This window comes from Malania oleifera, chromosome 7 (genome assembly GCF_029873635.1).
Source record: "Malania oleifera isolate guangnan ecotype guangnan chromosome 7, ASM2987363v1, whole genome shotgun sequence".
In the NCBI taxonomy this organism is placed as follows: domain Eukaryota; kingdom Viridiplantae; phylum Streptophyta; class Magnoliopsida; order Santalales; family Ximeniaceae; genus Malania; species Malania oleifera.
Window position 1 is genome coordinate 91,480,302 of NC_080423.1, and position 12,005 is coordinate 91,492,306.

A 12,005-nucleotide genomic window follows, 5' to 3' on the forward strand; every position below is an offset into this window, starting at 1 on the left:
CAATAAATTCTGTTGGATTAAATCATTCATTTTGTATACTTTTAAATTAAAACTAAAAAAAATGATCATAAATTTAAATATAATTAAAAAAGTAATATACATAAATTTTAAAAAATAATAATAAAATAAATTATAAAATATTTTTACTATTTTTCAATTGTCATGTCTAATACAATTTTTATCGTAAAGTAATCTTTGTAATTATTAAGTGAAATAATTATAATAATTTTTATTTTTATTTTTATTATAATATTTTTTAATGCATATTATTTACAATTTTATTATTTTAAGGGCAAAAGATACTGATTTGTTTTGAAGTTTAGTAAAAAGTAAGAACTTTTCTTCAATTTTCAAAAATACTAGGAACCTTCTCTGAAATTTCAAGAATTTCAAAGATCTCCTTTGAGATTTATAAAAGATACACGAACCTTCCCTTATATTTTGTAAAAAAAAATATATTTTTTAGGAGAAATTTGTATCTTTTGACAAATTTCAAGAAAGATTTGTGGTATTTCTGAAAATTTATGAGAGGTCAATGAGATTTTCAAAATCTAATAGGAGGTTTTTATCTTTTTGTCAAATTTTAGGATAGGTTAGTATCTTTTATCCTTATTTTAATTATATTTTATTAAATTATTTACTTTGAAGATGAAAATGAGTATTTTTTTTAATTAATTTTTATTTTTTTTAATTTTGTAAATATTAATTAAAAAAATTTTAATTTTAATTTTTAGTTATTGTTTTCATAATTTTTAACAGTAATATGAAACGTCCAAGATTTTGTAAAGTTCTCCAACATAAAAAAACATGAGGTTAATGCAGTGGGGCCAGTGCGTCCCCCCCCCTCCACCCACCCACCCCACCCCACCCCAAAAAAAAACCAACCTTATTAATTGAGATGCATCCGATCTGATGTATCTTTCCATTATATCTGAATTTGAGTTTTTGCCCTCAACTGGTTTTTTCTTTTAACCTACAATTGGTTCACGGGAAAGGGACATCATCGGCTACTAGGAGAGTAACGTGGACGATTGGTGCCAGGCCAATGTGCTAGGTGTATAATGAATGCATCATTAATGCATACGAAGGAATGAATTAGGGATGATAAGCTATATTTCGTAACCCTCGATGTAAGTTTGACGAATTAATAGTGAAAATCAGCCACTTGCTTTCGTGAACGAAGACACATTATCGAACCATATAATTTCTTGTGTCTGTGTGTTTTATTGTTTTGTTAATTACGTTTATGATTGATTGTTTTCTATATATTCATCGTTGGTTGCTTGCATTGATTGTTCCGATTCTATTTGTTGATTTCCACTAGGCATTGACATTCAGCCACTCCGCACAATATATTTTAAAATTTTTATTTTTGCTTTTGAGCTTTTAGATAAATAATATTTTATAGTTAATAGTTATATAGCTAGATTTTTTAAAAATTTTGAAAAAGAAAAAATGATACTAAACACAAGTGGTAGAATACTGGTATTGTTTAAAAACAAAAAATTAAATCAAATTTTTTTTTCGAAAAATTTAAAGAGATGTACTATTTTTTAAATTTAAAGTTTTTTTTGTTAAGTCATTAATAAATAAAATAAATGACTAAATAGGTGTGGCTTAAAAAAAGTAGGTAAAATTTGATGAAATATTAGGAAAAAAATTAAAATAAATAAATTATATTTTTAAACATGTGCTTAACGTACAATAACAACAACAAAATCAAGCCTTATTCCCATTAGGTGGGGTTGACTATATGAATCCTTTTCCGCTAATTTATGCGATCATAAACAATTTTTTTTGATAGATTTAAAGATATTAAATCCTTACTCACTACCTCCTCTTAAGTTATTTTAGATCTACCCCTACCCCTTTTACTGTCCCCCACAGTACCTAAGTCACTTTTCCTCATAGGTACACTATGTGGCCTACATTGTAAGTGTCCATACCATCTAAGTCGTCCCTCCCATTCCTTATCTTCTATAAGAGTTACGCCTAACTTAACACGAATATGTTCATTCCTTAATTTATCTTTCAATGTTATACCACTCATCCGTCTAAGCATTCTCATCTCGACAACTTTTACATTTTGAATATAATGTTTATTTGTCGCCCAACATTCTGATCCATATAGCATAGCTGGTCTTATAACTGTCCTATAAAATTTCCCTTTCAATTTTAAGGGTATTCTACGATCACAGAGCACACTTGATGTAACATCCCGAACCCTTAAACCCAGATCCGATGCGTTATACCTGATAATCCATAAATCAATATATACGCAACGAAAAACATAAACATAATCTCCATATAACATAATACCAGAGTTTACTAATTCTAATTATAATCCATAATAAATCATCCATCACCTGCATTTCCATAAATCTACATAACTCCCAAACATTTCAGTATTTTGCACAATCATTCCTTACTTACCAGCCTTAAAACATAAAAAACATAAAATATAAATATTTACATTCCCCAAAATTAATATAGAAATATACCATTTTCTTTTTCTATTTCCCAATAATGTTATAAAAAACTCGAGCTCTCAAAGTTAGATCTCGAGAAAATCCTGAAAAAGATAAATTTATATTCGGGTGAGACACATATCAGTAAGGGAAAAAACCATATATTAAACACAGCGTGTGACTAACATGAGGTATATAAGTATCATTTTAAATACATTTGCAAATCATTATCATAACATTAAAACCATTTTCTGAACCTAAACAATCACATGCAGAGATTTACCCACGAGATTACCCAAGGATAGGAGTGATTACCCGCCCATATAAGTAGCACTCATCTGCTCTGATATTTAGATAACCCTAAGATCATAATTAAAACATACCAGAGTACTCATCTTACTTAGTAAGCCCTCAAGTGGAAGATTAATCTCGTACTCACATTGTTCAACAATAGTTTACTGGCAAAGGCCCTAAGGATAGGGAAATTTACCCACCCATTCAAGTAAGTTCCCTCTACTCTAGTACGTTATGCGGCTACTGCCACCTGTAGCTACTAGTGCACTCGCCTTACTCAGTAAGCCTTTAGGCGGAAGGTACGCCTCATCCAATAGTAACACGTTCTACGTACATACATACTTCTAATATCATAATACATAATTCTTTCGATCATTATTCAATCATACACATATGTTCATATTCATAGCTTAACATTGCATTGCATTTCATTTTAAGTGACTCTTTCCCATTTGTATCATTTACGTTTCGCATATCATTTCATTGCATAACGTTTTCATTTCATTCCTTCGTGCTACAGCTGGTCTCTAGCCATCATCATTTAATCCACATAGAAATGCACTAGAATCTGCTAACACAGCTCCTTTTACCTGTCATCAATTAGTCCATATAGAAATGAGCTAGATCTGCTAACATGACTGTCTTTCAACTATCTTACATTTACATGGTTGCATTTAACATATACATGTAACATTGTCCATATCACATTTCATTTATAATGTCTTACTTACTTAACTTGTATCTCATACATTTCACATATATTTACATAGAATCTCATGCCACATAATTTAATTGTAAAATTCATACATATTCTTATAAAATAGGTCAACCCACATTTTGCATTTAATTACTGAAAACACAATTTCCATTTCTTACATAATTATCCAGAAAATTCCTTCCACTTTCTTCAGTTCATTTCCACAAATACATAACTAAATAAGTGGTCCTGAACTCATAAATCATAGTTTTATATAGTTGACATTTTAATAATTCACATCAAAACATACATATAATATAACATAAGTTATTACCTTTAATTTCATAAAATTTGATTTAATATATAATTTTCTCTTACCTGATTTCTTGAACTACGCCAACAGGAATCCCGAAAAATACCTGCGACGCTCACCCTGACCCTGAATCAAAAATCTTAATTTCATTAAATTAACCCTAAATAAAATATTGTTTTAATATTTCTTAGGGCCATAAATTATAAATAAATAAATATACCCTTAAATATTGCCAAAATACCAAATTTCTCAAATCTCACTCTCGTTTTGGAGTGGGACCTAGAAAATCCCAATCGAAATTTTACTTATATCAAAATGACGACGATCACGACTAGGACCCCGTGGTGGTGTCTGATCGTCGATTTAACAGAAGATTTAACGAAAAATTGAGAAATTAGGAAAAAACTGTCTTACCCTAGGAATGGTGCCTACGCCGCTCTCACGACAAATCCGCTCTAGTAGAAATATTGGTGGCGGCGGAGTTAGGAATCCAACGGCACCTTCCGTTTCCCGATCAGTCGAGTATCCGCCGAGAAATTGAGGAGAGAGAGAGAGAGGACACGAAGGAGAGACGCAGAGAGAAGGAGAGAGTACAGAGATGAATTCAAGGAGGGGCTTCTTTGCGCAGGAAGCTTCAAGCTTCCTGCTTTTGTGTTTTTTTTTTTTTTTTTTTTTTTGATTTGTTTTCCTTTACTTACTTTATATATATATATATATATAACGACCATTCTATTTTACTTAATTTAATTAATTTAATTTAATAATAGTTAATTAACTAATTACTTAATTAATAATTACTCTTAATTTTTATTCCTACTATTTGTTTTTATTTGTTTATTTAATACATTAATTTAATAATGCTTACTAATTAACTGATTAATAATTTTAATTAATTAATTTTTTTTTCTTTTTTTTTAACGGGTTATTACACTTGAAGCATTTCTCCATTTTACCCAACCTGCTTTAACTTTATGCATTACATCATCTTCAATTTCTCTTTCAGCTTGCATAATAGATCGAAGGTATTGAAATCTACAAGTGTTATTTATTTCTTCATCATCATGTTTAACTTTATCTCTAACTCCTATCATTATTGAAATTACATTTCATATATTTTGTCTTATTTTTACTTATCCTAAAGCCTCTAGATTCCAAAGTTTCTCTCCATAATTCTAACTCAACTTCTACTTCATCCCTAATTTTGTCAATTAATATAATGTCAATTGCAAACAACATACACCATGGAACCTCCTTTCGAATACTCTTAGTCAATTGGTCCATCACTAAAGCAAAAAAGATAAGGACTCAAAGCAGATCCTTGATAGTACACCTATGGTGATTGGAAATTCTCTAGTTTCTTTGTCTATAGTCCTTATACTAGTCATTACTCCATCGTACATATCCTTAATGACATCGGTATACCTACTACATACATCCTTTTTTCTAAAACCCACCATAGAACTTCCCTAAGTATCCTATCATATGCTTTCTCAAGGTCAAAAAATATAATATTCAAGTCCCTCTTCTTTTCCCTAAACTTTTCCATTAATCTTCTTAAAAGATAAATTGCTTCTGTGATAGATCTCCCAAGCATAAAACCAAATTGATTTTCTGAGACCTTCGTTTCTAACCTTAATCTTTGTTCAACTACCCTTTCCCATAATTTCATCGTATGACTCATAAGTTTAATTCCACGAAATTTATTACAATTTTGAATATCTTCTTTATTTTTGTATATAGGTATTAAATTTCTTTTCCTCCATTCATCTGGTATTTTCTTAATTTTTACAATTGCATTAAATAAATTAGTTAACTATATAATTCCGTTATCACCTAAGCATTTCCAAATTTCAATTGGGATGTTATCTAGTCCCATAACTTTCCTATTTTTTATCTTTTTTTTTTTGTGCAAATTTAACTTCGCTAACACTAATTTTGCAAATAAATCGCATATCTTTAGTCTTTTCCCCATTTGACAATTCTAAGCCTTATATTTGGTTTTCATTAAATAAATTACTAAAGAAACTTCGCCATCTTTCTTTAATGTTTTTGTCCTTAACCAAGACAAGATCATCCTCACTTTTTATACATTTTACATTTCCTAGATCCTTATTCTTCCTTTCTCTAGTTTTAGTAAGTTTAAACAGACAGATTTGTGTTAATAGGTTATTTATCCATTTATAAACGACTTAAACCAAACACTCATTTATTTATCAAATGTCCAAACTCGGCTCGTGAACCCATTTTGCCACCCGTAGAGAGGAACCCCATTCATTGGTTTCTAAAATTTAAGTGCCTGTTTGGAACTTGGAAAATCTTTAGGAAAGGAAGATATTAAGGAATTCACTTTTTTATGTTTATGTGGACTTTTTGAGTCTGATCCCTATTTTTGATACTGATTAAGCATAAGTATCTTATGTGTGCATTTAGTGTGTGAACAGGTTTACATCTCAGCACAGACATAAGATACTGGAAAATGAAAGCTAGGACGATTAAAGCATAATCAACTTGGCACATTCCATGAAGTTTGAAGAGCAAAGGAATGAAGACAAATTTGTTTTAAATGTATTGCATTTAGTTTTCATATTTGGTTTGTAATAATGCATTCCATGCATGATTTGATTGAAAGCTCAAGATGACCATTGACCGACCGTAGGGAATCAAAACACGACCATAGACTGATCTTAAGTCACAAAACTTTTCATGGAATATCTCCTAACATAAATGTCATACTCATACATACAGGGGTGAAAATTTTAAAGTCAAAATTAGGGTTAAAATTGAAAATTTACAAATCTCGATCAACCAACCTTTCGCGTTATAAATGCCTCGGTCGACCGACATCAACCGACCAACCTATTATCAAAGGTTCAAGCACAGTTGACTGACCTTAATATTTGAACTAGCTTCTTTAATTAGCCGATATGCCACTTAGTTCAAATATGCCACGGCCAATCGACTTGCATGAATAGCCGACTTGCCTTGTGCCTAGGTCAACCAAACCTACGAAAGGTTCAGAATTGCCTTTGGCCAGTCGATCGGCGGTTTCCTTAACCAACTGAGCCTTTTAGAAAATTCAAAATTTTGACTTGGCCCGATCGACCGGTGATACACTAGGTTGACTGAACCTCTCGGGTTGCCCTATTTTTTAAGCACTAAACATAATTATTTTTTAAATTAAACATTTCTAATTATTCCCTCTATGTCCCTAACAGTCAAAAATTTTAAGTTCTCTATAAATACCCCCCTCATAACAATTTTTCAAATGAAGAATTAGAGAGAAAATCCTCCCAAAACAATTTTTTTTATTCATTCATTTTTACTCTCTTCTGCATTATTCTTTTGAAAAATCTTGAAAGAGAGCATATATTTTTGGGCATTCTTTCTTCATAGCAAAAAACATTTCACTCTCTTTTCCACATTCATTTTGAAAAATCCATTTTGAAAGAAAGTATATATTTGGGGCTTTTTCATTCAAAGCATTTTACTCTTAATCTTCATACTTTGAAAATCATTTTTGAAAGTAAGTTTCTTGGTTCTCCCATATATTTTTGTTGATAAATATTATTGGGAGAAAATTTCTATTGGTTATCTTTGAAAGACTTGAGCACATACTTTTCATTCATATGTCTTTGTGCTTTGAAAAGTCTACTTGCATTTGTGCTTTCATAGATAAATATTTATTTTGCATAAACCATTTGTTAAGAGCAAAAACCCTAGGTTCTCCTTTACTCTTATTGAAAAATATTTTTGGAGAAATATCTATTAGGGTTAAATCTTTGAGTCTTTATCATATATATTATATTCAAAGATTGCAAAATCATTTTGAGTGAAAAATACAAATATTCACATTGAGCTTTTAATTCGTATCATATGTAAGTACATTTGTGTTTAAAGTTGTACATCATCTGCTTATGTAAGAAGCATCTTCATTTGTACACAAAGTTATTATTGTTGTCTTCCCTACGTGTGGTCGGAAGAGGACTGCACGGGCATGTAACATGCACCGGATTGGTTCATACTCGGTTAGGAGAGCACCGGATTGGCTTAAACCCAATTAGGAGAGTCTTGGATAAACTTATACCTAGTTAAGAAAGTCTCAGATTGGTTCAGACCCGGTTAGGAGATCTAGGTACACCGTCCTATAAGGTGTGGCTAGGTTGGGGTCAATCCTATAATGTGAGATAGGGTATTCCTCGCCCAGTGTGGAGAGGAGGTTGTAATTGGTGTCGCTCCACCCGTTAAATGAGCATTAGTGGAATCCTCTTACTTGTGAGCTTGAGGCGGGGACGTAGACAGTATTATTCGAACCCTGATATCATATCATGTTATGCTTTTTCTTCCCTATGCTATTTAAATTTTCACACTTGAATGTTTATATGTTCGAATTGGTGTATTCCTAAGAGGGGGGGGGGTATTTTGGGTATTTAAAAATTTCTCCTATTAGATTTATTCAAATCAGCAGTATTACGCAACTTAGGGTCTGTCTATGCAATTATAAACCCAATCATTCATAACAATAAATCACAATCATTCAAGTGCAGAAATTTAAATTGCGAAAATTTAAAGCAGGCACAAGAAATGCTATCGGGGTTCAGCCAATACTGCCTACGTCCCCGCCTCAGCTTGCAAGCCTAAGGATTACCACTATTGCACACTTAACGGGTGGAGCGGCACCATTTACAACCAAGTCAAATTCCTAGGGTTGACCTTAACCTTTACACACTCTCCTTACGGGGTAGAGAAGGCCCTAACAATTGATCCTTACAGGTTAGATCAAACCCCCTCAGGCCACGCCTGGAATACAATAATCAATATGAAATTTGCGTACAAATAAAGATACTTTTAATACAAGCAGATTTTGTACCAATACGCACAAGCAATAACTAATGCACTTCCAAATGATAGATCTATAAGCTCAGTGAAGATATGTGAACCTACTCTTAAGATATTGTTAATGTGCAATTAAAGTGTGAGAGTGTATTATCAAACTATCTTTGAAACAATATATAGATATATATCAATCACAAGTAGGGTTTCAAAGATTTCCAATAGAATGATCAAATATCTCAAAAATGATTTTTGAAAATATTAAGCATAAGAGATATTTGATCATTCTCAAAAATGATTTTTGAAAATATTAAGCATAAGAGATATTTGTAAAACAAGCTTGTTAAAAAATATTTTATTAACAACACAAGACAAGCTTAAGAGTCTTGTAATCAAAATGCAAAGACTCCCAAGCTAGCAAGATTTTCCCCACCCAATAAATTTATAAACTTAATCTATAGGGAAAATCTTTGACTTAACTCTCTTTTAAAAAATCAACAATCAACACAACAAAGAGAGTTTAAGTAGTATAAGATCTCTCAAGATACTCTCACTCAAAAGGATTTTTCAATAGAATGATCAATGGAAGAGTATTTGACTTAGTATGGGAAGATAGAGCTCTCAAAATTTCAGAGGAAATTTTAGCTAATCAAATCTCTAATCTTATGTTAATCTTGCAAATGAGCCCATATTTATAGACATGCCTAGAAAAATAACTGTTGGACACAGTAGGGGAATTATTAAATTTTTTTTAAATGTGTTTAATAAAATTAACCCTATTTTACCCTAATTAACAGTGGTAAAAATTAGGTCAACCTGAGAGTTTTGGTCGATCGAATAGACACATGATAAAGAGTGAATTTTCCATGTTCGGGTGCCCGAAAATAAGTTCGGTCAGTTGGCCAAGGCGATTTTTCAAAATGTCAAAGGTTCGATCGCTTAGACTCAAGTTCGGTCGCCCGAGGGTGTTTTGAACGTGAAGTTTGGGCCCCCAGTTTATTGGAAAAGTCAGGTTAAAATATTCGCTCGATCGAGGACACTTAATTCAAATCAGTTCGTTCACCTGAAGTCAGGTCAACACTGTTGACTTTTCCACGTTTGGTCGACCGAGGCATTTTCAACGCGCAAGTTCGGTCGCCCGAAACCCTTACACACTTAAGCCTAGGTTCTGATTGAGAGTATAATTTTACCCCTGTTTTTCATAGATATGATTTGTAATTTTAAGGGGATTTTCCATAAATTTCTTGTGCAAGGACCTAGGGACTTTCTAAGGTCTAGGCTTCTTAATTTAGCCTAAAAACCTGGCGTCGATCGACCTTCGGTCGACTGAAGTCTTGTCTAGAGTCTTTTGATTAACCTACAGTTTGTTTACGACATTATTGAGCTTACAGTCCTACCATGCATGCAGATGTATTAATTATTACAGACCTTACATTATTATTACAAACCCAAAAGATAAAATGAAATATAAAAATACAACTTAAAACAGACAAGGGCTTCATGCTCTCTTTCTCAGCAATTCCATGGATTGCATCGAATGATGTGCTCCTTTGAGTGCTTCTCGGCTACCATTTCTCATTCGTCATCCATGCTTAGAAAAGTAAACCTACTCAAATACTCAAAGTACATAGATCAGATATCGTGGTTTGTCATAATCAAAACATGGATCTGACCAAAAAGTCAACAATATATCTTAAGTATTGTGAATGATTGGAAAGTACTGAGCATGCTTGATTTGTTTTATTTATCTGCTCAGTTTTATATTGTTGGGTAATTGGTATTTTCTTAGATAGACCTTAGGTTGTGAATTACTGATTATGGACTTGAACCTAATCTAAGAGAAATTTTTTAAATCTCCAATTCACCATCCTTTTGAGATTGCATCAATTATCAGTTTAGTTATCAATAAAAGTAAGAAAAAAAAAAAGGACCATATTAATTAATAAAAATATGATTTTACTCACTATTTACATTTGATTTTTCTTAACTTTTAACTATATTAAAATAAATATTCATTTTTAGTAGTATTTGATATTGAAGGAAAATATAATAAAAAATGAATTTTCTTCTTATTTTCCTTCCTTTTTATTTTCCCAATTAAAATTCTTGATCCAAACAGACCCCAAAGGAATTTATGTTCTAAGTTAATACAAATTTATATTATGCCTTATCCAAATTCAACAAAAATCCAAATTCAAGATCTACTATGTGAGAAATGTGTTATGTACATTTTATTTATTTATTTATTTTAACCTTATATTTGTTATGAGTGAGATTAACATGATACATGTTTTACATTTAAATGAGAGGTAAAGCATAATTTTTTTTAATAATTTCTCTAAAATTTATAATGAGCAAAAATTGAGGCTCTTACGTAGAATAAATTTTGAAACTTTTTATTTATTGTATTGTATAAAATTTAAAATTTTTAAAAATCTATTCATAATCATGAATTATTATATTATTAATTTAGACATAAAAATATTGGAATGCTAATAAAAAAAATTAAGACTGTGTCAATTTTTCACTACATTCATTCCAAAAACTTACACACTACAATTACCCTACATAATTAACTGACTTGTAATATGCTTTCTTTTTTAAAATAGGTGATTAAATAATTTAGAGCTTCATATAAAAAAGAAGAAGAATTTATTTGTCATAAGTTAGGACTCATAATAAAATAATTCACACTATATTTGGACATATAGATTTTGGGTTTTGGACTTGAATTTATTTGAACTTGGATAAAATTTAATATAATTTTGGATTATATTTATCTAAATTTATACATATTCAAATCCAAAACCTCTCCCAAACACACAGGATCAATGTTCTAAAATATTTTATGAAATTTTCTAGAAATATATATATATAGACCCAAGCAAAAGAGTTTTTGAAAAATTAAATAAGCCCCCCAAACCTTATTTATTTGAATCCAAGCAATTCCTTAAAAAAAAAAACACTACTATTGTAAACTCAGTATATATATATTATAATTAGGTTTTTTTGACACTTAAGTGGGGCTACATGCCACCCTCAGCCTAATGTAGTGTTGGGAAAGTAACAAGACAACTAGCACAGCAGATAAATCTTTCCAAAAAATTAAATCTGTGACAAGTAAAAATAACTAACCAACAATAATAATAAATCACACGCCACAATAGAAACATTACGGTTTTTAACATGGAAAACCCCTTTAATGTGAAGGGTAAAAATCACAGGGCTTATGAGACCCAATAAAATTTCCACTATAATAGAGGCAAAAATTACAGGAGTACAATCACAAAAAATGCTCACAAACTTAAAGAAAAAAAGATTCCTAAAAGAATCGCGATAAAAAAAGAATGAGTAGAAAGAAGTCACTCGTACACAGTTATTGTCAGTACTACAAAATCAGGTC